The 26,294-nt window shown below is 47.7% G+C and overlaps 18 non-coding genes across 18 annotated transcripts; all 18 read left to right on the top strand.

Annotated features, from left to right (window-relative positions):
• Positions 1-385: 385 nt before the first annotated feature.
• LOC142702434 (U2 spliceosomal RNA) lies at positions 386-576 on the top strand. The gene has a single exon (XR_012867104.1). It is a non-coding gene; the product is annotated as a U2 spliceosomal RNA (small nuclear RNA).
• Positions 577-1,856: 1,280 nt separating this feature from the next.
• On the top strand, positions 1,857-2,047 carry LOC142702433 (U2 spliceosomal RNA). Its single transcript, XR_012867103.1, has one exon. It is a non-coding gene; the product is annotated as a U2 spliceosomal RNA (small nuclear RNA).
• Positions 2,048-3,355: 1,308 nt separating this feature from the next.
• LOC142702432 (U2 spliceosomal RNA) lies at positions 3,356-3,546 on the top strand. Its single transcript, XR_012867102.1, has one exon. It is a non-coding gene; the product is annotated as a U2 spliceosomal RNA (small nuclear RNA).
• A 1,292-nt stretch (positions 3,547-4,838) lies between these two features.
• On the top strand, positions 4,839-5,029 carry LOC142702430 (U2 spliceosomal RNA). Its single transcript, XR_012867100.1, has one exon. It is a non-coding gene; the product is annotated as a U2 spliceosomal RNA (small nuclear RNA).
• A 1,296-nt stretch (positions 5,030-6,325) lies between these two features.
• Positions 6,326-6,516, top strand: LOC142702429 (U2 spliceosomal RNA). Its single transcript, XR_012867099.1, has one exon. It is a non-coding gene; the product is annotated as a U2 spliceosomal RNA (small nuclear RNA).
• A 1,292-nt stretch (positions 6,517-7,808) lies between these two features.
• On the top strand, positions 7,809-7,999 carry LOC142702428 (U2 spliceosomal RNA). The gene has a single exon (XR_012867098.1). It is a non-coding gene; the product is annotated as a U2 spliceosomal RNA (small nuclear RNA).
• Positions 8,000-9,284: 1,285 nt separating this feature from the next.
• Positions 9,285-9,475, top strand: LOC142702427 (U2 spliceosomal RNA). Its single transcript, XR_012867097.1, has one exon. It is a non-coding gene; the product is annotated as a U2 spliceosomal RNA (small nuclear RNA).
• A 1,276-nt stretch (positions 9,476-10,751) lies between these two features.
• On the top strand, positions 10,752-10,942 carry LOC142702426 (U2 spliceosomal RNA). Its single transcript, XR_012867096.1, has one exon. It is a non-coding gene; the product is annotated as a U2 spliceosomal RNA (small nuclear RNA).
• A 1,296-nt stretch (positions 10,943-12,238) lies between these two features.
• LOC142702424 (U2 spliceosomal RNA) lies at positions 12,239-12,429 on the top strand. The gene has a single exon (XR_012867095.1). It is a non-coding gene; the product is annotated as a U2 spliceosomal RNA (small nuclear RNA).
• Positions 12,430-13,705: 1,276 nt separating this feature from the next.
• LOC142702423 (U2 spliceosomal RNA) lies at positions 13,706-13,896 on the top strand. The gene has a single exon (XR_012867094.1). It is a non-coding gene; the product is annotated as a U2 spliceosomal RNA (small nuclear RNA).
• A 1,280-nt stretch (positions 13,897-15,176) lies between these two features.
• On the top strand, positions 15,177-15,367 carry LOC142702422 (U2 spliceosomal RNA). Its single transcript, XR_012867093.1, has one exon. It is a non-coding gene; the product is annotated as a U2 spliceosomal RNA (small nuclear RNA).
• A 1,280-nt stretch (positions 15,368-16,647) lies between these two features.
• LOC142702421 (U2 spliceosomal RNA) lies at positions 16,648-16,838 on the top strand. Its single transcript, XR_012867092.1, has one exon. It is a non-coding gene; the product is annotated as a U2 spliceosomal RNA (small nuclear RNA).
• A 1,280-nt stretch (positions 16,839-18,118) lies between these two features.
• On the top strand, positions 18,119-18,309 carry LOC142702420 (U2 spliceosomal RNA). The gene has a single exon (XR_012867091.1). It is a non-coding gene; the product is annotated as a U2 spliceosomal RNA (small nuclear RNA).
• Positions 18,310-19,605: 1,296 nt separating this feature from the next.
• LOC142702457 (U2 spliceosomal RNA) lies at positions 19,606-19,796 on the top strand. The gene has a single exon (XR_012867124.1). It is a non-coding gene; the product is annotated as a U2 spliceosomal RNA (small nuclear RNA).
• A 1,276-nt stretch (positions 19,797-21,072) lies between these two features.
• Positions 21,073-21,263, top strand: LOC142702456 (U2 spliceosomal RNA). Its single transcript, XR_012867123.1, has one exon. It is a non-coding gene; the product is annotated as a U2 spliceosomal RNA (small nuclear RNA).
• A 1,300-nt stretch (positions 21,264-22,563) lies between these two features.
• On the top strand, positions 22,564-22,754 carry LOC142702444 (U2 spliceosomal RNA). Its single transcript, XR_012867112.1, has one exon. It is a non-coding gene; the product is annotated as a U2 spliceosomal RNA (small nuclear RNA).
• A 1,285-nt stretch (positions 22,755-24,039) lies between these two features.
• On the top strand, positions 24,040-24,230 carry LOC142702431 (U2 spliceosomal RNA). Its single transcript, XR_012867101.1, has one exon. It is a non-coding gene; the product is annotated as a U2 spliceosomal RNA (small nuclear RNA).
• A 1,288-nt stretch (positions 24,231-25,518) lies between these two features.
• Positions 25,519-25,709, top strand: LOC142702419 (U2 spliceosomal RNA). Its single transcript, XR_012867090.1, has one exon. It is a non-coding gene; the product is annotated as a U2 spliceosomal RNA (small nuclear RNA).
• The last annotated feature ends 585 nt before the right edge of the window (positions 25,710-26,294 follow it).

Genomic DNA, 26,294 nt, shown 5'->3' with positions numbered 1-26,294 from the left:
CCAGGCAGTGTTGGTCAGTGCTGCTCAGCAGGCAGCACTGGACTGGACTGGATTACAGCTGATACAAGGTGTGAAGGAACAAGGGGTGGCTGTGGGCATGCACTTGCTGCCGCTGCCAGTGTTTATCTGCATGGCAGCAGGGCATTTGGGCGTTGCCAGGAAGGCGTTTTTATGTAGATTCCTCCTCTTTCAGCACTGCATTGTGGTGCAAGCAAAAGAAGCAAATCCTGTCTGGCTTCCTCTCCGGCCTTTATTCACCTCCCGTGTAGCTGTGAGTGTGTGAGCCTGCAGGGCCCCATGGAATTGCCTAGAAGTAGGCTGAATCGCTGCAAGGGCTGAACAGCAGTATCGGGCAGGCTCGGGCAACGCGCGGCCCGTTCGGGTTATCGCTTCTCGGCCTTTTGGCTAAGATCAAGTGTAGTATCTGTTCTTATCAGTTTAATATCTGATACGTCCCCTATCTGGGGACCATATATTAAATGGATTTTTAGAACAGGGAGATGGAAATAGAGCTTGCTCTGTCCACTCCACGCATTGACCTGGTATTGCAGTATTTCCAGGACCGGTGCACCCTTTCCTTATGTGTTGACTAAAAGCAGATTCCAAAAGTGTTTTTTGTCTTTGCTATTGTTTCTGTCTTTCTGAAGGGATCTCCCCTTTTAATCCCATTATTTCAACACCTGTTGGACAATGCATGAGTGATAATGAGCTCATTGATTAAATGCAATTAATGAATAGATTGCCACCTCTTGTTGTGTGTCGTCTGTGTTTCTGTGTTTCCGGCATTTCACATTGGAACACCTCATTCACCTTCCTTGTCTTCTCTCCGCCCTCCCTTTTAGGTAAGTTAAAGAGCTGCACCTGCGCCAGCCACTGATTGATTGATTGATTGATTGATTGATTGATTGATTGATTGATGCAGCACAACAGTCAAATAGTGGAGTGGAGTAGGGGAACAGCAAACAGCCAATAAAGCAGCCCGCCCGCTCGCCTGCCCGCCACAATGGACCTACCTGTGTACACTAGATGGATGTGATGGAATGTACTGTCGTCCCTACATTTCAAGAAGAAGTAAGAATTGCAGTTGCAACAAAGCCTTGCTTGCCTACAAAGAGAGCAGCAATTTGGATTTGTTACTATGTTACCTAGAAGAATAACAAACTGTGCAAGGATGGAGGTTGTAGGAGCAAGGAGAAGTTGTCTGTAAAGTTGGTGGATGCCTATTTTCCATTTTGCAGTCCCTTGTCTCCCTCTTGTGGCCTCCTGGAGGCAACTAGCTGTGCAAAAAAAAGACAGCCTGGCGGCCGGCTGTTGCAGTGTTGCCCTCTCAGGCAACACTGAGTGACTGACTGAGCCTCACCGTCTTATATAAAGTTCAGACGGAACTTTGCACGTGTCATAGTGGAGCCCTCAGGATTCCAGAGCCAGCTTTCTGACATCATAATGGGGCCTCAGAGATAAAAGCCTGGGCCCAGGCAGTGTTGGTCAGTGCTGCTCAGCAGGCAGCACTGGACTGGACTGGATTACAGCTGATACAAGGTGTGAAGGAACAAGGGGTGGCTGTGGGCATGCACTTGCTGCCGCTGCCAGTGTTTATCTGCATGGCAGCAGGGCATTTGGGCGTTGCCAGGAAGGCGTTTTTATGTAGATTCCTCCTCTTTCAGCACTGCATTGTGGTGCAAGCAAAAGAAGCAAATCCTGTCTGGCTTCCTCTCCGGCCTTTATTCACCTCCCGTGTAGCTGTGAGTGTGTGAGCCTGCAGGGCCCCATGAAATTGCCTAGAAGTAGGCTGAATCGCTGCAAGGGCTGAACAGCAGTATCGGGCAGGCTCGGGCAACGCGCGGCCCGTTCGGGTTATCGCTTCTCGGCCTTTTGGCTAAGATCAAGTGTAGTATCTGTTCTTATCAGTTTAATATCTGATACGTCCCCTATCTGGGGACCATATATTAAATGGATTTTTAGAACAGGGAGATGGAAATAGAGCTTGCTCTGTCCACTCCACGCATTGACCTGGTATTGCAGTATTTCCAGGACCGGTGCACCCTTTCCTTATGTGTTGACTAAAAGCAGATTCCAAAAGTGTTTTTTGTCTTTGCTATTGTTTCTGTCTTTCTGAAGGGATCTCCCCTTTTAATCCCATTATTTCAACACCTGTTGGACAATGCATGAGTGATAATGAGCTCATTGATTAAATGCAATTAATGAATAGATTGCCACCTCTTGTTGTGTGTCGTCTGTGTTTCTGTGTTTCCGGCATTTCACATTGGAACACCTCATTCACCTTCCTTGTCTTCTCTCCGCCCTCCCTTTTAGGTAAGTTAAAGAGCTGCACCTGAGCCAGCCACTGATTGATTGATTGATTGATTGATTGATTGATTGATTGATTGATTGATTGATTGATTGATTGATTGATTGATGCAGCACAACAGTCAAATAGTGGAGTGGAGTAGGGGAACAGCAAACAGCCAATAAAGCAGCCCGCCCGCTCGCCTGCCCGCCACAATGGACCTACCTGTGTACACTAGATGGATGTGATGGAATGTACTGTCGTCCCTACATTTCAAGAAGAAGTAAGAATTGCAGTTGCAACAAAGCCTTGCTTGCCTACAAAGAGAGCAGCAATTTGGATTTGTTACTATGTTACCTAGAAGAATAACAAACTGTGCAAAGATGGAGGTTGTAGGAGCAAGGAGAAGTTGTCTGTAAAGTTGGTGGATGCCTATTTTCCATTTTGCAGTCCCTTGTCTCCCTCTTGTGGCCTCCTGGAGGCAACTAGCTGTGCAAAAAAAAGACAGCCTGGCGGCCGGTTGTTGCAGTGTTGCCCTCTCAGGCAACACTGAGTGACTGACTGAGCCTCACCGTCTTATATAAAGTTCAGACGGAACTTTGCACGTGTCATAGTGGAGCCCTCAGGATTCCAGAGCCAGCTTTCTGACATCATAATGGGGCCTCAGAGATAAAAGCCTGGGCCCAGGCAGTGTTGGTCAGTGCTGCTCAGCAGGCAGCACTGGACTGGACTGGATTACAGCTGATACAAGGTGTGAAGGAACAAGGGGTGGCTGTGGGCATGCACTTGCTGCCACTGCCAGTGTTTATCTGCATGGCAGCAGGGCATTTGGGCGTTGCCAGGAAGGCGTTTTTATGTAGATTCCTCCTCTTTCAGCACTGCATTGTGGTGCAAGCAAAAGAAGCAAATCCTGTCTGGCATCCTCTCCGGCCTTTATTCACCTCCCGTGTAGCTGTGAGTGTGTGAGCCTGCAGGGCCCCATGGAATTGCCTAGAAGTAGGCTGAATCGCTGCAAGGGCTGAACAGCAGTATCGGGCAGGCTCGGGCAACGCGCGGCCCGTTCGGGTTATCGCTTCTCGGCCTTTTGGCTAAGATCAAGTGTAGTATCTGTTCTTATCAGTTTAATATCTGATACGTCCCCTATCTGGGGACCATATATTAAATGGATTTTTAGAACAGGGAGATGGAAATAGAGCTTGCTCTGTCCACTCCACGCATTGACCTGGTATTGCAGTATTTCCAGGACCGGTGCACCCTTTCCTTATGTGTTGACTAAAAGCAGATTCCAAAAGTGTTTTTTGTCTTTGCTATTGTTTCTGTCTTTCTGAAGGGATCTCCCCTTTTAATCCCATTATTTCAACACCTGTTGGACAATGCATGAGTGATAATGAGCTCATTGATTAAATGCAATTAATGAATAGATTGCCACCTCTTGTTGTGTGTCGTCTGTGTTTCTGTGTTTCCGGCATTTCACATTGGAACACCTCATTCACCTTCCTTGTCTTCTCTCCGCCCTCCCTTTTAGGTAAGTTAAAGAGCTGCACCTGAGCCAGCCACTGATTGATTGATTGATTGATTGATTGATTGATTGATTGATTGATTGATTGATTGATGCAGCACAACAGTCAAATAGTGGAGTGGAGTAGGGGAACAGCAAACAGCCAATAAAGCAGCCCGCCCGCTCGCCTGCCCGCCACAATGGACCTACCTGTGTACACTAGATGGATGTGATGGAATGTACTGTCGTCCCTACATTTCAAGAAGAAGTAAGAATTGCAGTTGCAACAAAGCCTTGCTTGCCTACAAAGAGAGCAGCAATTTGGATTTGTTACTATGTTACCTAGAAGAATAACAAACTGTGCAAGGATGGAGGTTGTAGGAGCAAGGAGAAGTTGTCTGTAAAGTTGGTGGATGCCTATTTTCCATTTTGCAGTCCCTTGTCTCCCTCTTGTGGCCTCCTGGAGGCAACTAGCTGTGCAAAAAAAAGACAGCCTGGCGGCCGGCTGTTGCAGTGTTGCCCTCTCAGGCAACACTGAGTGACTGACTGAGCCTCACCGTCTTATATAAAGTTCAGACGGAACTTTGCACGTGTCATAGTGGAGCCCTCAGGATTCCAGAGCCAGCTTTCTGACATCATAATGGGGCCTCAGAGATAAAAGCCTGGGCCCAGGCAGTGTTGGTCAGTGCTGCTCAGCAGGCAGCACTGGACTGGACTGGATTACAGCTGATACAAGGTGTGAAGGAACAAGGGGTGGCTGTGGGCATGCACTTGCTGCCGCTGCCAGTGTTTATCTGCATGGCAGCAGGGCATTTGGGCGTTGCCAGGAAGGCGTTTTTATGTAGATTCCTCCTCTTTCAGCACTGCATTGTGGTGCAAGCAAAAGAAGCAAATCCTGTCTGGCTTCCTCTCCGGCCTTTATTCACCTCCCGTGTAGCTGTGAGTGTGTGAGCCTGCAGGGCCCCATGGAATTGCCTAGAAGTAGGCTGAATCGCTGCAAGGGCTGAACAGCAGTATCGGGCAGGCTCGGGCAACGCGCGGCCCGTTCGGGTTATCGCTTCTCGGCCTTTTGGCTAAGATCAAGTGTAGTATCTGTTCTTATCAGTTTAATATCTGATACGTCCCCTATCTGGGGACCATATATTAAATGGATTTTTAGAACAGGGAGATGGAAATAGAGCTTGCTCTGTCCACTCCACGCATTGACCTGGTATTGCAGTATTTCCAGGACCGGTGCACCCTTTCCTTATGTGTTGACTAAAAGCAGATTCCAAAAGTGTTTTTTGTCTTTGCTATTGTTTCTGTCTTTCTGAAGGGATCTCCCCTTTTAATCCCATTATTTCAACACCTGTTGGACAATGCATGAGTGATAATGAGCTCATTGATTAAATGCAATTAATGAATAGATTGCCACCTCTTGTTGTGTGTCGTCTGTGTTTCTGTGTTTCCGGCATTTCACATTGGAACACCTCATTCACCTTCCTTGTCTTCTCTCCGCCCTCCCTTTTAGGTAAGTTAAAGAGCTGCACCTGAGCCAGCCACTGATTGATTGATTGATTGATTGATTGATTGATTGATTGATTGATTGATTGATTGATTGATGCAGCACAACAGTCAAATAGTGGAGTGGAGTAGGGGAACAGCAAACAGCCAATAAAGCAGCCCGCCCGCTCGCCTGCCCGCCACAATGGACCTACCTGTGTACACTAGATGGATATGATGGAATGTACTGTCGTCCCTACATTTCAAGAAGAAGTAAGAATTGCAGTTGCAACAAAGCCTTGCTTGCCTACAAAGAGAGCAGCAATTTGGATTTGTTACTATGTTACCTAGAAGAATAACAAACTGTGCAAGGATGGAGGTTGTAGGAGCAAGGAGAAGTTGTCTGTAAAGTTGGTGGATGCCTATTTTCCATTTTGCAGTCCCTTGTCTCCCTCTTGTGGCCTCCTGGAGGCAACTAGCTGTGCAAAAAAAAGACAGCCTGGCGGCCGGCTGTTGCAGTGTTGCCCTCTCAGGCAACACTGAGTGACTGACTGAGCCTCACCGTCTTATATAAAGTTCAGACGGAACTTTGCACGTGTCATAGTGGAGCCCTCAGGATTCCAGAGCCAGCTTTCTGACATCATAATGGGGCCTCAGAGATAAAAGCCTGGGCCCAGGCAGTGTTGGTCAGTGCTGCTCAGCAGGCAGCACTGGACTGGACTGGATTACAGCTGATACAAGGTGTGAAGGAACAAGGGGTGGCTGTGGGCATGCACTTGCTGCCGCTGCCAGTGTTTATCTGCATGGCAGCAGGGCATTTGGGCGTTGCCAGGAAGGCGTTTTTATGTAGATTCCTCCTCTTTCAGCACTGCATTGTGGTGCAAGCAAAAGAAGCAAATCCTGTCTGGCTTCCTCTCCGGCCTTTATTCACCTCCCGTGTAGCTGTGAGTGTGTGAGCCTGCAGGGCCCCATGGAATTGCCTAGAAGTAGGCTGAATCGCTGCAAGTGCTGAACAGCAGTATCGGGCAGGCTCGGGCAACGCGCGGCCCGTTCGGGTTATCGCTTCTCGGCCTTTTGGCTAAGATCAAGTGTAGTATCTGTTCTTATCAGTTTAATATCTGATACGTCCCCTATCTGGGGACCATATATTAAATGGATTTTTAGAACAGGGAGATGGAAATAGAGCTTGCTCTGTCCACTCCACGCATTGACCTGGTATTGCAGTATTTCCAGGACCGGTGCACCCTTTCCTTATGTGTTGACTAAAAGCAGATTCCAAAAGTGTTTTTTGTCTTTGCTATTGTTTCTGTCTTTCTGAAGGGATCTCCCCTTTTAATCCCATTATTTCAACACCTGTTGGACAATGCATGAGTGATAATGAGCTCATTGATTAAATGCAATTAATGAATAGATTGCCACCTCTTGTTGTGTGTCGTCTGTGTTTCTGTGTTTCCGGCATTTCACATTGGAACACCTCATTCACCTTCCTTGTCTTCTCTCCGCCCTCCCTTTTAGGTAAGTTAAAGAGCTGCACCTGAGCCAGCCACTGATTGATTGATTGATTGATTGATTGATTGATTGATTGATTGATTGATTGATTGATGCAGCACAACAGTCAAATAGTGGAGTGGAGTAGGGGAACAGCAAACAGCCAATAAAGCAGCCCGCCCGCTCGCCTGCCCGCCACAATGGACCTACCTGTGTACACTAGATGGATGTGATGGAATGTACTGTCGTCCCTACATTTCAAGAAGAAGTAAGAATTGCAGTTGCAACAAAGCCTTGCTTGCCTACAAAGAGAGCAGCAATTTGGATTTGTTACTATGTTACCTAGAAGAATAACAAACTGTGCAAGGATGGAGGTTGTAGGAGCAAGGAGAAGTTGTCTGTAAAGTTGGTGGATGCCTATTTTCCATTTTGCAGTCCCTTGTCTCCCTCTTGTGGCCTCCTGGAGGCAACTAGCTGTGCAAAAAAAAGACAGCCTGGCGGCCGGCTGTTGCAGTGTTGCCCTCTCAGGCAACACTGAGTGACTGACTGAGCCTCACCGTCTTATATAAAGTTCAGACGGAACTTTGCACGTGTCATAGTGGAGCCCTCAGGATTCCAGAGCCAGCTTTCTGACATCATAATGGGGCCTCAGAGATAAAAGCCTGGGCCCAGGCAGTGTTGGTCAGTGCTGCTCAGCAGGCAGCACTGGACTGGACTGGATTACAGCTGATACAAGGTGTGAAGGAACAAGGGGTGGCTGTGGGCATGCACTTGCTGCCGCTGCCAGTGTTTATCTGCATGGCAGCAGGGCATTTGGGCGTTGCCAGGAAGGCGTTTTTATGTAGATTCCTCCTCTTTCAGCACTGCATTGTGGTGCAAGCAAAAGAAGCAAATCCTGTCTGGCTTCCTCTCCGGCCTTTATTCACCTCCCGTGTAGCTGTGAGTGTGTGAGCCTGCAGGGCCCCATGGAATTGCCTAGAAGTAGGCTGAATCGCTGCAAGGGCTGAACAGCAGTATCGGGCAGGCTCGGGCAACGCGCGGCCCGTTCGGGTTATCGCTTCTCGGCCTTTTGGCTAAGATCAAGTGTAGTATCTGTTCTTATCAGTTTAATATCTGATACGTCCCCTATCTGGGGACCATATATTAAATGGATTTTTAGAACAGGGAGATGGAAATAGAGCTTGCTCTGTCCACTCCACGCATTGACCTGGTATTGCAGTATTTCCAGGACCGGTGCACCCTTTCCTTATGTGTTGACTAAAAGCAGATTCCAAAAGTGTTTTTTGTCTTTGCTATTGTTTCTGTCTTTCTGAAGGGATCTCCCCTTTTAATCCCATTATTTCAACACCTGTTGGACAATGCATGAGTGATAATGAGCTCATTGATTAAATGCAATTAATGAATAGATTGCCACCTCTTGTTGTGTGTCGTCTGTGTTTCTGTGTTTCCGGCATTTCACATTGGAACACCTCATTCACCTTCCTTGTCTTCTCTCCGCCCTCCCTTTTAGGTAAGTTAAAGAGCTGCACCTGAGCCAGCCACTGATTGATTGATTGATTGATTGATTGATTGATTGATTGATTGATTGATTGCAGCACAACAGTCAAATAGTGGAGTGGAGTAGGGGAACAGCAAACAGCCAATAAAGCAGCCCGCCCGCTCGCCTGCCCGCCACAATGGACCTACCTGTGTACACTAGATGGATGTGATGGAATGTACTGTCGTCCCTACATTTCAAGAAGAAGTAAGAATTGCAGTTGCAACAAAGCCTTGCTTGCCTACAAAGAGAGCAGCAATTTGGATTTGTTACTATGTTACCTAGAAGAATAACAAACTGTGCAAGGATGGAGGTTGTAGGAGCAAGGAGAAGTTGTCTGTAAAGTTGGTGGATGCCTATTTTCCATTTTGCAGTCCCTTGTCTCCCTCTTGTGGCCTCCTGGAGGCAACTAGCTGTGCAAAAAAAAGACAGCCTGGCGGCCGGCTGTTGCAGTGTTGCCCTCTCAGGCAACACTGAGTGACTGACTGAGCCTCACCGTCTTATATAAAGTTCAGACGGAACTTTGCACGTGTCATAGTGGAGCCCTCAGGATTCCAGAGCCAGCTTTCTGACATCATAATGGGGCCTCAGAGATAAAAGCCTGGGCCCAGGCAGTGTTGGTCAGTGCTGCTCAGCAGGCAGCACTGGACTGGACTGGATTACAGCTGATACAAGGTGTGAAGGAACAAGGGGTGGCTGTGGGCATGCACTTGCTGCCGCTGCCAGTGTTTATCTGCATGGCAGCAGGGCATTTGGGCGTTGCCAGGAAGGCGTTTTTATGTAGATTCCTCCTCTTTCAGCACTGCATTGTGGTGCAAGCAAAAGAAGCAAATCCTGTCTGGCTTCCTCTCCGGCCTTTATTCACCTCCCGTGTAGCTGTGAGTGTGTGAGCCTGCAGGGCCCCATGGAATTGCCTAGAAGTAGGCTGAATCGCTGCAAGGGCTGAACAGCAGTATCGGGCAGGCTCGGGCAACGCGCGGCCCGTTCGGGTTATCGCTTCTCGGCCTTTTGGCTAAGATCAAGTGTAGTATCTGTTCTTATCAGTTTAATATCTGATACGTCCCCTATCTGGGGACCATATATTAAATGGATTTTTAGAACAGGGAGATGGAAATAGAGCTTGCTCTGTCCACTCCACGCATTGACCTGGTATTGCAGTATTTCCAGGACCGGTGCACCCTTTCCTTATGTGTTGACTAAAAGCAGATTCCAAAAGTGTTTTTTGTCTTTGCTATTGTTTCTGTCTTTCTGAAGGGATCTCCCCTTTTAATCCCATTATTTCAACACCTGTTGGACAATGCATGAGTGATAATGAGCTCATTGATTAAATGCAATTAATGAATAGATTGCCACCTCTTGTTGTGTGTCGTCTGTGTTTCTGTGTTTCCGGCATTTCACATTGGAACACCTCATTCACCTTCCTTGTCTTCTCTCCGCCCTCCCTTTTAGGTAAGTTAAAGAGCTGCACCTGAGCCAGCCACTGATTGATTGATTGATTGATTGATTGATTGATTGATTGATGCAGCACAACAGTCAAATAGTGGAGTGGAGTAGGGGAACAGCAAACAGCCAATAAAGCAGCCCGCCCGCTCGCCTGCCCGCCACAATGGACCTACCTGTGTACACTAGATGGATGTGATGGAATGTACTGTCGTCCCTACATTTCAAGAAGAAGTAAGAATTGCAGTTGCAACAAAGCCTTGCTTGCCTACAAAGAGAGCAGCAATTTGGATTTGTTACTATGTTACCTAGAAGAATAACAAACTGTGCAAGGATGGAGGTTGTAGGAGCAAGGAGAAGTTGTCTGTAAAGTTGGTGGATGCCTATTTTCCATTTTGCAGTCCCTTGTCTCCCTCTTGTGGCCTCCTGGAGGCAACTAGCTGTGCAAAAAAAAGACAGCCTGGCGGCCGGCTGTTGCAGTGTTGCCCTCTCAGGCAACACTGAGTGACTGACTGAGCCTCACCGTCTTATATAAAGTTCAGACGGAACTTTGCACGTGTCATAGTGGAGCCCTCAGGATTCCAGAGCCAGCTTTCTGACATCATAATGGGGCCTCAGAGATAAAAGCCTGGGCCCAGGCAGTGTTGGTCAGTGCTGCTCAGCAGGCAGCACTGGACTGGACTGGATTACAGCTGATACAAGGTGTGAAGGAACAAGGGGTGGCTGTGGGCATGCACTTGCTGCCGCTGCCAGTGTTTATCTGCATGGCAGCAGGGCATTTGGGCGTTGCCAGGAAGGCGTTTTTATGTAGATTCCTCCTCTTTCAGCACTGCATTGTGGTGCAAGCAAAAGAAGCAAATCCTGTCTGGCTTCCTCTCCGGCCTTTATTCACCTCCCGTGTAGCTGTGAGTGTGTGAGCCTGCAGGGCCCCATGGAATTGCCTAGAAGTAGGCTGAATCGCTGCAAGGGCTGAACAGCAGTATCGGGCAGGCTCGGGCAACGCGCGGCCCGTTCGGGTTATCGCTTCTCGGCCTTTTGGCTAAGATCAAGTGTAGTATCTGTTCTTATCAGTTTAATATCTGATACGTCCCCTATCTGGGGACCATATATTAAATGGATTTTTAGAACAGGGAGATGGAAATAGAGCTTGCTCTGTCCACTCCACGCATTGACCTGGTATTGCAGTATTTCCAGGACCGGTGCACCCTTTCCTTATGTGTTGACTAAAAGCAGATTCCAAAAGTGTTTTTTGTCTTTGCTATTGTTTCTGTCTTTCTGAAGGGATCTCCCCTTTTAATCCCATTATTTCAACACCTGTTGGACAATGCATGAGTGATAATGAGCTCATTGATTAAATGCAATTAATGAATAGATTGCCACCTCTTGTTGTGTGTCGTCTGTGTTTCTGTGTTTCCGGCATTTCACATTGGAACACCTCATTCACCTTCCTTGTCTTCTCTCCGCCCTCCCTTTTAGGTAAGTTAAAGAGCTGCACCTGAGCCAGCCACTGATTGATTGATTGATTGATTGATTGATTGATTGATTGATTGATTGATTGATTGATTGATGCAGCACAACAGTCAAATAGTGGAGTGGAGTAGGGGAACAGCAAACAGCCAATAAAGCAGCCCGCCCGCTCGCCTGCCCGCCACAATGGACCTACCTGTGTACACTAGATGGATGTGATGGAATGTACTGTCGTCCCTACATTTCAAGAAGAAGTAAGAATTGCAGTTGCAACAAAGCCTTGCTTGCCTACAAAGAGAGCAGCAATTTGGATTTGTTACTATGTTACCTAGAAGAATAACAAACTGTGCAAGGATGGAGGTTGTAGGAGCAAGGAGAAGTTGTCTGTAAAGTTGGTGGATGCCTATTTTCCATTTTGCAGTCCCTTGTCTCCCTCTTGTGGCCTCCTGGAGGCAACTAGCTGTGCAAAAAAAAGACAGCCTGGCGGCCGGCTGTTGCAGTGTTGCCCTCTCAGGCAACACTGAGTGACTGACTGAGCCTCACCGTCTTATATAAAATTCAGACGGAACTTTGCACGTGTCATAGTGGAGCCCTCAGGATTCCAGAGCCAGCTTTCTGACATCATAATGGGGCCTCAGAGATAAAAGCCTGGGCCCAGGCAGTGTTGGTCAGTGCTGCTCAGCAGGCAGCACTGGACTGGACTGGATTACAGCTGATACAAGGTGTGAAGGAACAAGGGGTGGCTGTGGGCATGCACTTGCTGCCGCTGCCAGTGTTTATCTGCATGGCAGCAGGGCATTTGGGCGTTGCCAGGAAGGCGTTTTTATGTAGATTCCTCCTCTTTCAGCACTGCATTGTGGTGCAAGCAAAAGATGCAAATCCTGTCTGGCTTCCTCTCCGGCCTTTATTCACCTCCCGTGTAGCTGTGAGTGTGTGAGCCTGCAGGGCCCCATGGAATTGCCTAGAAGTAGGCTGAATCGCTGCAAGGGCTGAACAGCAGTATCGGGCAGGCTCGGGCAACGCGCGGCCCGTTCGGGTTATCGCTTCTCGGCCTTTTGGCTAAGATCAAGTGTAGTATCTGTTCTTATCAGTTTAATATCTGATACGTCCCCTATCTGGGGACCATATATTAAATGGATTTTTAGAACAGGGAGATGGAAATAGAGCTTGCTCTGTCCACTCCACGCATTGACCTGGTATTGCAGTATTTCCAGGACCGGTGCACCCTTTCCTTATGTGTTGACTAAAAGCAGATTCCAAAAGTGTTTTTTGTCTTTGCTATTGTTTCTGTCTTTCTGAAGGGATCTCCCCTTTTAATCCCATTATTTCAACACCTGTTGGTCAATGCATGAGTGATAATGAGCTCATTGATTAAATGCAATTAATGAATAGATTGCCACCTCTTGTTGTGTGTCGTCTGTGTTTCTGTGTTTCCGGCATTTCACATTGGAACACCTCATTCACCTTCCTTGTCTTCTCTCCGCCCTCCCTTTTAGGTAAGTTAAAGAGCTGCACCTGAGCCAGCCACTGATTGATTGATTGATTGATTGATTGATTGATTGATTGATGCAGCACAACAGTCAAATAGTGGAGTGGAGTAGGGGAACAGCAAACAGCCAATAAAGCAGCCCGCCCGCTCGCCTGCCCGCCACAATGGACCTACCTGTGTACACTAGATGGATGTGATGGAATGTACTGTCGTCCCTACATTTCAAGAAGAAGTAAGAATTGCAGTTGCAACAAAGCCTTGCTTGCCTACAAAGAGAGCAGCAATTTGGATTTGTTACTATGTTACCTAGAAGAATAACAAACTGTGCAAGGATGGAGGTTGTAGGAGCAAGGAGAAGTTGTCTGTAAAGTTGGTGGATGCCTATTTTCCATTTTGCAGTCCCTTGTCTCCCTCTTGTGGCCTCCTGGAGGCAACTAGCTGTGCAAAAAAAAGACAGCCTGGCGGCCGGCTGTTGCAGTGTTGCCCTCTCAGGCAACACTGAGTGACTGACTGAGCCTCACCGTCTTATATAAAGTTCAGACGGAACTTTGCACGTGTCATAGTGGAGCCCTCAGGATTCCAGAGCCAGCTTTCTGACATCATAATGGGGCCTCAGAGATAAAAGCCTGGGCCCAGGCAGCGTTGGTCAGTGCTGCTCAGCAGGCAGCACTGGACTGGACTGGATTACAGCTGATACAAGGTGTGAAGGAACAAGGGGTGGCTGTGGGCATGTACTTGCTGCCGCTGCCAGTGTTTATCTGCATGGCAGCAGGGCATTTGGGCGTTGCCAGGAAGGCGTTTTTATGTAGATTCCTCCTCTTTCAGCACTGCATTGTGGTGCAAGCAAAAGAAGCAAATCCTGTCTGGCTTCCTCTCCGGCCTTTATTCACCTCCCGTGTAGCTGTGAGTGTGTGAGCCTGCAGGGCCCCATGGAATTGCCTAGAAGTAGGCTGAATCGCTGCAAGGGCTGAACAGCAGTATCGGGCAGGCTCGGGCAACGCGCGGCCCGTTCGGGTTATCGCTTCTCGGCCTTTTGGCTAAGATCAAGTGTAGTATCTGTTCTTATCAGTTTAATATCTGATACGTCCCCTATCTGGGGACCATATATTAAATGGATTTTTAGAACAGGGAGATGGAAATAGAGCTTGCTCTGTCCACTCCACGCATTGACCTGGTATTGCAGTATTTCCAGGACCGGTGCACCCTTTCCTTATGTGTTGACTAAAATCAGATTCCAAAAGTGTTTTTTGTCTTTGCTATTGTTTCTGTCTTTCTGAAGGGATCTCCCCTTTTAATCCCATTATTTCAACACCTGTTGGACAATGCATGAGTGATAATGAGCTCATTGATTAAATGCAATTAATGAATAGATTGCCACCTCTTGTTGTGTGTCGTCTGTGTTTCTGTGTTTCCGGCATTTCACATTGGAACACCTCATTCACCTTCCTTGTCTTCTCTCCGCCCTCCCTTTTAGGTAAGTTAAAGAGCTGCACCTGAGCCAGCCACTGATTGATTGATTGATTGATTGATTGATTGATTGATTGATTGATGCAGCACAACAGTCAAATAGTGGAGTGGAGTAGGGGAACAGCAAACAGCCAATAAAGCAGCCCGCCCGCTCGCCTGCCCGCCACAATGGACCTACCTGTGTACACTAGATGGATGTGATGGAATGTACTGTCGTCCCTACATTTCAAGAAGAAGTAAGAATTGCAGTTGCAACAAAGCCTTGCTTGCCTACAAAGAGAGCAGCAATTTGGATTTGTTACTATGTTACCTAGAAGAATAACAAACTGTGCAAGGATGGAGGTTGTAGGAGCAAGGAGAAGTTGTCTGTAAAGTTGGTGGATGCCTATTTTCCATTTTGCAGTCCCTTGTCTCCCTCTTGTGGCCTCCTGGAGGCAACTAGCTGTGCAAAAAAAAGACAGCCTGGCGGCCGGCTGTTGCAGTGTTGCCCTCTCAGGCAACACTGAGTGACTGACTGAGCCTCACCGTCTTATATAAAGTTCAGACGGAACTTTGCACGTGTCATAGTGGAGCCCTCAGGATTCCAGAGCCAGCTTTCTGACATCATAATGGGGCCTCAGAGATAAAAGCCTGGGCCCAGGCAGTGTTGGTCAGTGCTGCTCAGCAGGCAGCACTGGACTGGACTGGATTACAGCTGATACAAGGTGTGAAGGAACAAGGGGTGGCTGTGGGCATGCACTTGCTGCCGCTGCCAGTGTTTATCTGCATTGCAGCAGGGCATTTGGGCGTTGCCAGGAAGGCGTTTTTATGTAGATTCCTCCTCTTTCAGCACTGCATTGTGGTGCAAGCAAAAGAAGCAAATCCTGTCTGGCTTCCTCTCCGGCCTTTATTCACCTCCCGTGTAGCTGTGAGTGTGTGAGCCTGCAGGGCCCCATGGAATTGCCTAGAAGTAGGCTGAATCGCTGCAAGGGCTGAACAGCAGTATCGGGCAGGCTCGGGCAACGCGCGGCCCGTTCGGGTTATCGCTTCTCGGCCTTTTGGCTAAGATCAAGTGTAGTATCTGTTCTTATCAGTTTAATATCTGATACGTCCCCTATCTGGGGACCATATATTAAATGGATTTTTAGAACAGGGAGATGGAAATAGAGCTTGCTCTGTCCACTCCACGCATTGACCTGGTATTGCAGTATTTCCAGGACCGGTGCACCCTTTCCTTATGTGTTGACTAAAAGCAGATTCCAAAAGTGTTTTTTGTCTTTGCTATTGTTTCTGTCTTTCTGAAGGGATCTCCCCTTTTAATCCCATTATTTCAACACCTGTTGGACAATGCATGAGTGATAATGAGCTCATTGATTAAATGCAATTAATGAATAGATTGCCACCTCTTGTTGTGTGTCGTCTGTGTTTCTGTGTTTCCGGCATTTCACATTGGAACACCTCATTCACCTTCCTTGTCTTCTCTCCGCCCTCCCTTTTAGGTAAGTTAAAGAGCTGCACCTGAGCCAGCCACTGATTGATTGATTGATTGATTGATTGATTGATTGATTGATTGATGCAGCACAACAGTCAAATAGTGGAGTGGAGTAGGGGAACAGCAAACAGCCAATAAAGCAGCCCGCCCGCTCGCCTGCCCGCCACAATGGACCTACCTGTGTACACTAGATGGATGTGATGGAATGTACTGTCGTCCCTACATTTCAAGAAGAAGTAAGAATTGCAGTTGCAACAAAGCCTTGCTTGCCTACAAAGAGAGCAGCAATTTGGATTTGTTACTATGTTACCTAGAAGAATAACAAACTGTGCAAGGATGGAGGTTGTAGGAGCAAGGAGAAGTTGTCTGTAAAGTTGGTGGATGCCTATTTTCCATTTTGCAGTCCCTTGTCTCCCTCTTGTGGCCTCCTGGAGGCAACTAGCTGTGCAAAAAAAAGACAGCCTGGCGGCCGGCTGTTGCAGTGTTGCCCTCTCAGGCAACACTGAGTGACTGACTGAGCCTCACCGTCTTATATAAAGTTCAGACGGAACTTTGCACGTGTCATAGTGGAGCCCTCAGGATTCCAGAGCCAGCTTTCTGACATCATAATGGGGCCTCAGAGATAAAAGCCTGGGCCCAGGCAGTGTTGGTCAGTGCTGCTCAGCAGGCAGCACTGGACTGGACTGGATTACAGCTGATACAAGGTGTGAAGGAACAAGGGGTGGCTGTGGGCATGCACTTGCTGCCGCTGCCAGTGTTTATCTGCATGGCAGCAGGGCATTTGGGCGTTGCCAGGAAGGCGTTTTTATGTAGATTCCTCCTCTTTCAGCACTGCATTGTGGTGCAAGCAAAAGAAGCAAATCCTGTCTGGCTTCCTCTCCGGCCTTTATTCACCTCCCGTGTAGCTGTGAGTGTGTGAGCCTGCAGGGCCCCATGGAATTGCCTAGAAGTAGGCTGAATCGCTGCAAGGGCTGAACAGCAGTATCGGGCAGGCTCGGGCAACGCGCGGCCCGTTCGGGTTATCGCTTCTCGGCCTTTTGGCTAAGATCAAGTGTAGTATCTGTTCTTATCAGTTTAATATCTGATACGTCCCCTATCTGGGGACCATATATTAAATGGATTTTTAGAACAGGGAGATGGAAATAGAGCTTGCTCTGTCCACTCCACGCATTGACCTGGTATTGCAGTATTTCCAGGACCGGTGCACCCTTTCCTTATGTGTTGACTAAAAGCAGATTCCAAAAGTGTTTTTTGTCTTTGCTATTGTTTCTGTCTTTCTGAAGGGATCTCCCCTTTTAATCCCATTATTTCAACACCTGTTGGACAATGCATGAGTGATAATGAGCTCATTGATTAAATGCAATTAATGAATAGATTGCCACCTCTTGTTGTGTGTCGTCTGTGTTTCTGTGTTTCCGGCATTTCACATTGGAACACCTCATTCACCTTCCTTGTCTTCTCTCCGCCCTCCCTTTTAGGTAAGTTAAAGAGCTGCACCTGAGCCAGCCACTGATTGATTGATTGATTGATTGATTGATTGATTGATTGATTGATGCAGCACAACAGTCAAATAGTGGAGTGGAGTAGGGGAACAGCAAACAGCCAATAAAGCAGCCCGCCCGCTCGCCTGCCCGCCACAATGGACCTACCTGTGTACACTAGATGGATGTGATGGAATGTACTGTCGTCCCTACATTTCAAGAAGAAGTAAGAATTGCAGTTGCAACAAAGCCTTGCTTGCCTACAAAGAGAGCAGCAATTTGGATTTGTTACTATGTTACCTAGAAGAATAACAAACTGTGCAAGGATGGAGGTTGTAGGAGCAAGGAGAAGTTGTCTGTAAAGTTGGTGGATGCCTATTTTCCATTTTGCAGTCCCTTGTCTCCCTCTTGTGGCCTCCTGGAGGCAACTAGCTGTGCAAAAAAAAGACAGCCTGGCGGCCGGCTGTTGCAGTGTTGCCCTCTCAGGCAACACTGAGTGACTGACTGAGCCTCACCGTCTTATATAAAATTCAGACGGAACTTTGCACGTGTCATAGTGGAGCCCTCAGGATTCCAGAGCCAGCTTTCTGACATCATAATGGGGCCTCAGAGATAAAAGCCTGGGCCCAGGCAGTGTTGGTCAGTGCTGCTCAGCAGGCAGCACTGGACTGGACTGGATTACAGCTGATACAAGGTGTGAAGGAACAAGGGGTGGCTGTGGGCATGCACTTGCTGCCGCTGCCAGTGTTTATCTGCATGGCAGCAGGGCATTTGGGCGTTGCCAGGAAGGCGTTTTTATGTAGATTCCTCCTCTTTCAGCACTGCATTGTGGTGCAAGCAAAAGAAGCAAATCCTGTCTGGCTTCCTCTCCGGCCTTTATTCACCTCCTGTGTAGCTGTGAGTGTGTGAGCCTGCAGGGCCCCATGGAATTGCCTAGAAGTAGGCTGAATCGCTGCAAGGGCTGAACAGCAGTATCGGGCAGGCTCGGGCAACGCGCGGCCCGTTCGGGTTATCGCTTCTCGGCCTTTTGGCTAAGATCAAGTGTAGTATCTGTTCTTATCAGTTTAATATCTGATACGTCCCCTATCTGGGGACCATATATTAAATGGATTTTTAGAACAGGGAGATGGAAATAGAGCTTGCTCTGTCCACTCCACGCATTGACCTGGTATTGCAGTATTTCCAGGACCGGTGCACCCTTTCCTTATGTGTTGACTAAAAGCAGATTCCAAAAGTGTTTTTTGTCTTTGCTATTGTTTCTGTCTTTCTGAAGGGATCTCCCCTTTTAATCCCATTATTTCAACACCTGTTGGACAATGCATGAGTGATAATGAGCTCATTGATTAAATGCAATTAATGAATAGATTGCCACCTCTTGTTGTGTGTCGTCTGTGTTTCTGTGTTTCCGGCATTTCACATTGGAACACCTCATTCACCTTCCTTGTCTTCTCTCCGCCCTCCCTTTTAGGTAAGTTAAAGAGCTGCACCTGAGCCAGCCACTGATTGATTGATTGATTGATTGATTGATTGATTGATTGATTGATTGATTGATTGATTGATGCAGCACAACAGTCAAATAGTGGAGTGGAGTAGGGGAACAGCAAACAGCCAATAAAGCAGCCCGCCCGCTCGCCTGCCCGCCACAATGGACCTACCTGTGTACACTAGATGGATGTGATGGAATGTACTGTCGTCCCTACATTTCAAGAAGAAGTAAGAATTGCAGTTGCAACAAAGCCTTGCTTGCCTACAAAGAGAGCAGCAATTTGGATTTGTTACTATGTTACCTAGAAGAATAACAAACTGTGCAAGGATGGAGGTTGTAGGAGCAAGGAGAAGTTGTCTGTAAAGTTGGTGGATGCCTATTTTCCATTTTGCAGTCCCTTGTCTCCCTCTTGTGGCCTCCTGGAGGCAACTAGCTGTGCAAAAAAAAGACAGCCTGGCGGCCGGCTGTTGCAGTGTTGCCCTCTCAGGCAACACTGAGTGACTGACTGAGCCTCACCGTCTTATATAAAGTTCAGACGGAACTTTGCACGTGTCATAGTGGAGCCCTCAGGATTCCAGAGCCAGCTTTCTGACATCATAATGGGGCCTCAGAGATAAAAGCCTGGGCCCAGGCAGTGTTGGTCAGTGCTGCTCAGCAGGCAGCACTGGACTGGACTGGATTACAGCTGATACAAGGTGTGAAGGAACAAGGGGTGGCTGTGGGCATGCACTTGCTGCCGCTGCCAGTGTTTATCTGCATGGCAGCAGGGCATTTGGGCGTTGCCAGGAAGGCGTTTTTATGTAGATTCCTCCTCTTTCAGCACTGCATTGTGGTGCAAGCAAAAGAAGCAAATCCTGTCTGGCTTCCTCTCCGGCCTTTATTCACCTCCCGTGTAGCTGTGAGTGTGTGAGCCTGCAGGGCCCCATGGAATTGCCTAGAAGTAGGCTGAATCGCTGCAAGGGCTGAACAGCAGTATCGGGCAGGCTCGGGCAACGCGCGGCCCGTTCGGGTTATCGCTTCTCGGCCTTTTGGCTAAGATCAAGTGTAGTATCTGTTCTTATCAGTTTAATATCTGATACGTCCCCTATCTGGGGACCATATATTAAATGGATTTTTAGAACAGGGAGATGGAAATAGAGCTTGCTCTGTCCACTCCACGCATTGACCTGGTATTGCAGTATTTCCAGGACCGGTGCACCCTTTCCTTATGTGTTGACTAAAAGCAGATTCCAAAAGTGTTTTTTGTCTTTGCTATTGTTTCTGTCTTTCTGAAGGGATCTCCCCTTTTAATCCCATTATTTCAACACCTGTTGGACAATGCATGAGTGATAATGAGCTCATTGATTAAATGCAATTAATGAATAGATTGCCACCTCTTGTTGTGTGTCGTCTGTGTTTCTGTGTTTCCGGCATTTCACATTGGAACACCTCATTCACCTTCCTTGTCTTCTCTCCGCCCTCCCTTTTAGGTAAGTTAAAGAGCTGCACCTGAGCCAGCCACTGATTGATTGATTGATTGATTGATTGATTGATTGATTGATGCAGCACAACAGTCAAATAGTGGAGTGGAGTAGGGGAACAGCAAACAGCCAATAAAGCAGCCCGCCCGCTCGCCTGCCCGCCACAATGGACCTACCTGTGTACACTAGATGGATGTGATGGAATGTACTGTCGTCCCTACATTTCAAGAAGAAGTAAGAATTGCAGTTGCAACAAAGCCTTGCTTGCCTACAAAGAGAGCAGCAATTTGGATTTGTTACTATGTTACCTAGAAGAATAACAAACTGTGCAAGGATGGAGGTTGTAGGAGCAAGGAGAAGTTGTCTGTAAAGTTGGTGGATGCCTATTTTCCATTTTGCAGTCCCTTGTCTCCCTCTTGTGGCCTCCTGGAGGCAACTAGCTGTGCAAAAAAAAGACAGCCTGGCGGCCGGCTGTTGCAGTGTTGCCCTCTCAGGCAACACTGAGTGACTGACTGAGCCTCACCGTCTTATATAAAGTTCAGACGGAACTTTGCACGTGTCATAGTGGAGCCCTCAGGATTCCAGAGCCAGCTTTCTGACATCATAATGGGGCCTCAGAGATAAAAGCCTGGGCCCAGGCAGTGTTGGTCAGTGCTGCTCAGCAGGCAGCACTGGACTGGACTGGATTACAGCTGATACAAGGTGTGAAGGAACAAGGGGTGGCTGTGGGCATGCACTTGCTGCCGCTGCCAGTGTTTATCTGCATGGCAGCAGGGCATTTGGGCGTTGCCAGGAAGGCGTTTTTATGTAGATTCCTCCTCTTTCAGCACTGCATTGTGGTGCAAGCAAAAGAAGCAAATCCTGTCTGGCTTCCTCTCCGGCCTTTATTCACCTCCCGTGTAGCTGTGAGTGTGTGAGCCTGCAGGGCCCCATGGAATTGCCTAGAAGTAGGCTGAATCGCTGCAAGGGCTGAACAGCAGTATCGGGCAGGCTCGGGCAACGCGCGGCCCGTTCGGGTTATCGCTTCTCGGCCTTTTGGCTAAGATCAAGTGTAGTATCTGTTCTTATCAGTTTAATATCTGATACGTCCCCTATCTGGGGACCATATATTAAATGGATTTTTAGAACAGGGAGATGGAAATAGAGCTTGCTCTGTCCACTCCACGCATTGACCTGGTATTGCAGTATTTCCAGGACCGGTGCACCCTTTCCTTATGTGTTGACTAAAAGCAGATTCCAAAAGTGTTTTTTGTCTTTGCTATTGTTTCTGTCTTTCTGAAGGGATCTCCCCTTTTAATCCCATTATTTCAACACCTGTTGGACAATGCATGAGTGATAATGAGCTCATTGATTAAATGCAATTAATGAATAGATTGCCACCTCTTGTTGTGTGTCGTCTGTGTTTCTGTGTTTCCGGCATTTCACATTGGAACACCTCATTCACCTTCCTTGTCTTCTCTCCGCCCTCCCTTTTAGGTAAGTTAAAGAGCTGCACCTGAGCCAGCCACTGATTGATTGATTGATTGATTGATTGATTGATTGATTGATTGATTGATTGATTGATTGATTGATGCAGCACAACAGTCAAATAGTGGAGTGGAGTAGGGGAACAGCAAACAGCCAATAAAGCAGCCCGCCCGCTCGCCTGCCCGCCACAATGGACCTACCTGTGTACACTAGATGGATGTGATGGAATGTACTGTCGTCCCTACATTTCAAGAAGAAGTAAGAATTGCAGTTGCAACAAAGCCTTGCTTGCCTACAAAGAGAGCAGCAATTTGGATTTGTTACTATGTTACCTAGAAGAATAACAAACTGTGCAAGGATGGAGGTTGTAGGAGCAAGGAGAAGTTGTCTGTAAAGTTGGTGGATGCCTATTTTCCATTTTGCAGTCCCTTGTCTCCCTCTTGTGGCCTCCTGGAGGCAACTAGCTGTGCAAAAAAAAGACAGCCTGGCGGCCGGCTGTTGCAGTGTTGCCCTCTCAGGCAACACTGAGTGACTGACTGAGCCTCACCGTCTTATATAAAGTTCAGACGGAACTTTGCACGTGTCATAGTGGAGCCCTCAGGATTCCAGAGCCAGCTTTCTGACATCATAATGGGGCCTCAGAGATAAAAGCCTGGGCCCAGGCAGTGTTGGTCAGTGCTGCTCAGCAGGCAGCACTGGACTGGACTGGATTACAGCTGATACAAGGTGTGAAGGAACAAGGGGTGGCTGTGGGCATGCACTTGCTGCCGCTGCCAGTGTTTATCTGCATGGCAGCAGGGCATTTGGGCGTTGCCAGGAAGGCGTTTTTATGTAGATTCCTCCTCTTTCAGCACTGCATTGTGGTGCAAGCAAAAGAAGCAAATCCTGTCTGGCTTCCTCTCCGGCCTTTATTCACCTCCCGTGTAGCTGTGAGTGTGTGAGCCTGCAGGGCCCCATGGAATTGCCTAGAAGTAGGCTGAATCGCTGCAAGGGCTGAACAGCAGTATCGGGCAGGCTCGGGCAACGCGCGGCCCGTTCGGGTTATCGCTTCTCGGCCTTTTGGCTAAGATCAAGTGTAGTATCTGTTCTTATCAGTTTAATATCTGATACGTCCCCTATCTGGGGACCATATATTAAATGGATTTTTAGAACAGGGAGATGGAAATAGAGCTTGCTCTGTCCACTCCACGCATTGACCTGGTATTGCAGTATTTCCAGGACCGGTGCACCCTTTCCTTATGTGTTGACTAAAAGCAGATTCCAAAAGTGTTTTTTGTCTTTGCTATTGTTTCTGTCTTTCTGAAGGGATCTCCCCTTTTAATCCCATTATTTCAACACCTGTTGGACAATGCATGAGTGATAATGAGCTCATTGATTAAATGCAATTAATGAATAGATTGCCACCTCTTGTTGTGTGTCGTCTGTGTTTCTGTGTTTCCGGCATTTCACATTGGAACACCTCATTCACCTTCCTTGTCTTCTCTCCGCCCTCCCTTTTAGGTAAGTTAAAGAGCTGCACCTGAGCCAGCCACTGATTGATTGATTGATTGATTGATTGATTGATTGATTGATTGATTGATTGCAGCACAACAGTCAAATAGTGGAGTGGAGTAGGGGAACAGCAAACAGCCAATAAAGCAGCCCGCCCGCTCGCCTGCCCGCCACAATGGACCTACCTGTGTACACTAGATGGATGTGATGGAATGTACTGTCGTCCCTACATTTCAAGAAGAAGTAAGAATTGCAGTTGCAACAAAGCCTTGCTTGCCTACAAAGAGAGCAGCAATTTGGATTTGTTACTATGTTACCTAGAAGAATAACAAACTGTGCAAGGATGGAGGTTGTAGGAGCAAGGAGAAGTTGTCTGTAAAGTTGGTGGATGCCTATTTTCCATTTTGCAGTCCCTTGTCTCCCTCTTGTGGCCTCCTGGAGGCAACTAGCTGTGCAAAAAAAAGACAGCCTGGCGGCCGGCTGTTGCAGTGTTGCCCTCTCAGGCAACACTGAGTGACTGACTGAGCCTCACCGTCTTATATAAAGTTCAGACGGAACTTTGCACGTGTCATAGTGGAGCCCTCAGGATTCCAGAGCCAGCTTTCTGACATCATAATGGGGCCTCAGAGATAAAAGCCTGGGCCCAGGCAGTGTTGGTCAGTGCTGCTCAGCAGGCAGCACTGGACTGGACTGGATTACAGCTGATACAAGGTGTGAAGGAACAAGGGGTGGCTGTGGGCATGCACTTGCTGCCGCTGCCAGTGTTTATCTGCATGGCAGCAGGGCATTTGGGCGTTGCCAGGAAGGCGTTTTTATGTAGATTCCTCCTCTTTCAGCACTGCATTGTGGTGCAAGCAAAAGAAGCAAATCCTGTCTGGCTTCCTCTCCGGCCTTTATTCACCTCCCGTGTAGCTGTGAGTGTGTGAGCCTGCAGGGCCCCATGGAATTGCCTAGAAGTAGGCTGAATCGCTGCAAGGGCTGAACAGCAGTATCGGGCAGGCTCGGGCAACGCGCGGCCCGTTCGGGTTATCGCTTCTCGGCCTTTTGGCTAAGATCAAGTGTAGTATCTGTTCTTATCAGTTTAATATCTGATACGTCCCCTATCTGGGGACCATATATTAAATGGATTTTTAGAACAGGGAGATGGAAATAGAGCTTGCTCTGTCCACTCCACGCATTGACCTGGTATTGCAGTATTTCCAGGACCGGTGCACCCTTTCCTTATGTGTTGACTAAAAGCAGATTCCAAAAGTGTTTTTTGTCTTTGCTATTGTTTCTGTCTTTCTGAAGGGATCTCCCCTTTTAATCCCATTATTTCAACACCTGTTGGACAATGCATGAGTGATAATGAGCTCATTGATTAAATGCAATTAATGAATAGATTGCCACCTCTTGTTGTGTGTCGTCTGTGTTTCTGTGTTTCCGGCATTTCACATTGGAACACCTCATTCACCTTCCTTGTCTTCTCTCCGCCCTCCCTTTTAGGTAAGTTAAAGAGCTGCACCTGAGCCAGCCACTGATTGATTGATTGATTGATTGATTGATTGATTGATTGATTGATTGATTGATGCAGCACAACAGTCAAATAGTGGAGTGGAGTAGGGGAACAGCAAACAGCCAATAAAGCAGCCCGCCCGCTCGCCTGCCCGCCACAATGGACCTACCTGTGTACACTAGATGGATGTGATGGAATGTACTGTCGTCCCTACATTTCAAGAAGAAGTAAGAATTGCAGTTGCAACAAAGCCTTGCTTGCCTACAAAGAGAGCAGCAATTTGGATTTGTTACTATGTTACCTAGAAGAATAACAAACTGTGCAAGGATGGAGGTTGTAGGAGCAAGGAGAAGTTGTCTGTAAAGTTGGTGGATGCCTATTTTCCATTTTGCAGTCCCTTGTCTCCCTCTTGTGGCCTCCTGGAGGCAACTAGCTGTGCAAAAAAAAGACAGCCTGGCGGCCGGCTGTTGCAGTGTTGCCCTCTCAGGCAACACTGAGTGACTGACTGAGCCTCACCGTCTTATATAAAGTTCAGACGGAACTTTGCACGTGTCATAGTGGAGCCCTCAGGATTCCAGAGCCAGCTTTCTGACATCATAATGGGGCCTCAGAGATAAAAGCCTGGGCCCAGGCAGTGTTGGTCAGTGCTGCTCAGCAGGCAGCACTGGACTGGACTGGATTACAGCTGATACAAGGTGTGAAGGAACAAGGGGTGGCTGTGGGCATGCACTTGCTGCCGCTGCCAGTGTTTATCTGCATGGCAGCAGGGCATTTGGGCGTTGCCAGGAAGGCGTTTTTATGTAGATTCCTCCTCTTTCAGCACTGCATTGTGGTGCAAGCAAAAGAAGCAAATCCTGTCTGGCTTCCTCTCCGGCCTTTATTCACCTCCCGTGTAGCTGTGAGTGTGTGAGCCTGCAGGGCCCCATGGAATTGCCTAGAAGTAGGCTGAATCGCTGCAAGGGCTGAACAGCAGTATCGGGCAGGCTCGGGCAACGCGCGGCCCGTTCGGGTTATCGCTTCTCGGCCTTTTGGCTAAGATCAAGTGTAGTATCTGTTCTTATCAGTTTAATATCTGATACGTCCCCTATCTGGGGACCATATATTAAATGGATTTTTAGAACAGGGAGATGGAAATAGAGCTTGCTCTGTCCACTCCACGCATTGACCTGGTATTGCAGTATTTCCAGGACCGGTGCACCCTTTCCTTATGTGTTGACTAAAAGCAGATTCCAAAAGTGTTTTTTGTCTTTGCTATTGTTTCTGTCTTTCTGAAGGGATCTCCCCTTTTAATCCCATTATTTCAACACCTGTTGGACAATGCATGAGTGATAATGAGCTCATTGATTAAATGCAATTAATGAATAGATTGCCACCTCTTGTTGTGTGTCGTCTGTGTTTCTGTGTTTCCGGCATTTCACATTGGAACACCTCATTCACCTTCCTTGTCTTCTCTCCGCCCTCCCTTTTAGGTAAGTTAAAGAGCTGCACCTGAGCCAGCCACTGATTGATTGATTGATTGATTGATTGATTGATTGATTGATTGATTGATTGATTGATTGATGCAGCACAACAGTCAAATAGTGGAGTGGAGTAGGGGAACAGCAAACAGCCAATAAAGCAGCCCGCCCGCTCGCCTGCCCGCCACAATGGACCTACCTGTGTACACTAGATGGATGTGATGGAATGTACTGTCGTCCCTACATTTCAAGAAGAAGTAAGAATTGCAGTTGCAACAAAGCCTTGCTTGCCTACAAAGAGAGCAGCAATTTGGATTTGTTACTATGTTAC

This window comes from Rhinoderma darwinii, unplaced genomic scaffold (assembly GCF_050947455.1).
Source record: "Rhinoderma darwinii isolate aRhiDar2 unplaced genomic scaffold, aRhiDar2.hap1 Scaffold_2318, whole genome shotgun sequence".
Classification (NCBI taxonomy): domain Eukaryota; kingdom Metazoa; phylum Chordata; class Amphibia; order Anura; family Rhinodermatidae; genus Rhinoderma; species Rhinoderma darwinii.
Note: the sequence above shows the minus strand (reverse complement) of the source record. Positions and strands in the feature narration are given on the sequence as shown.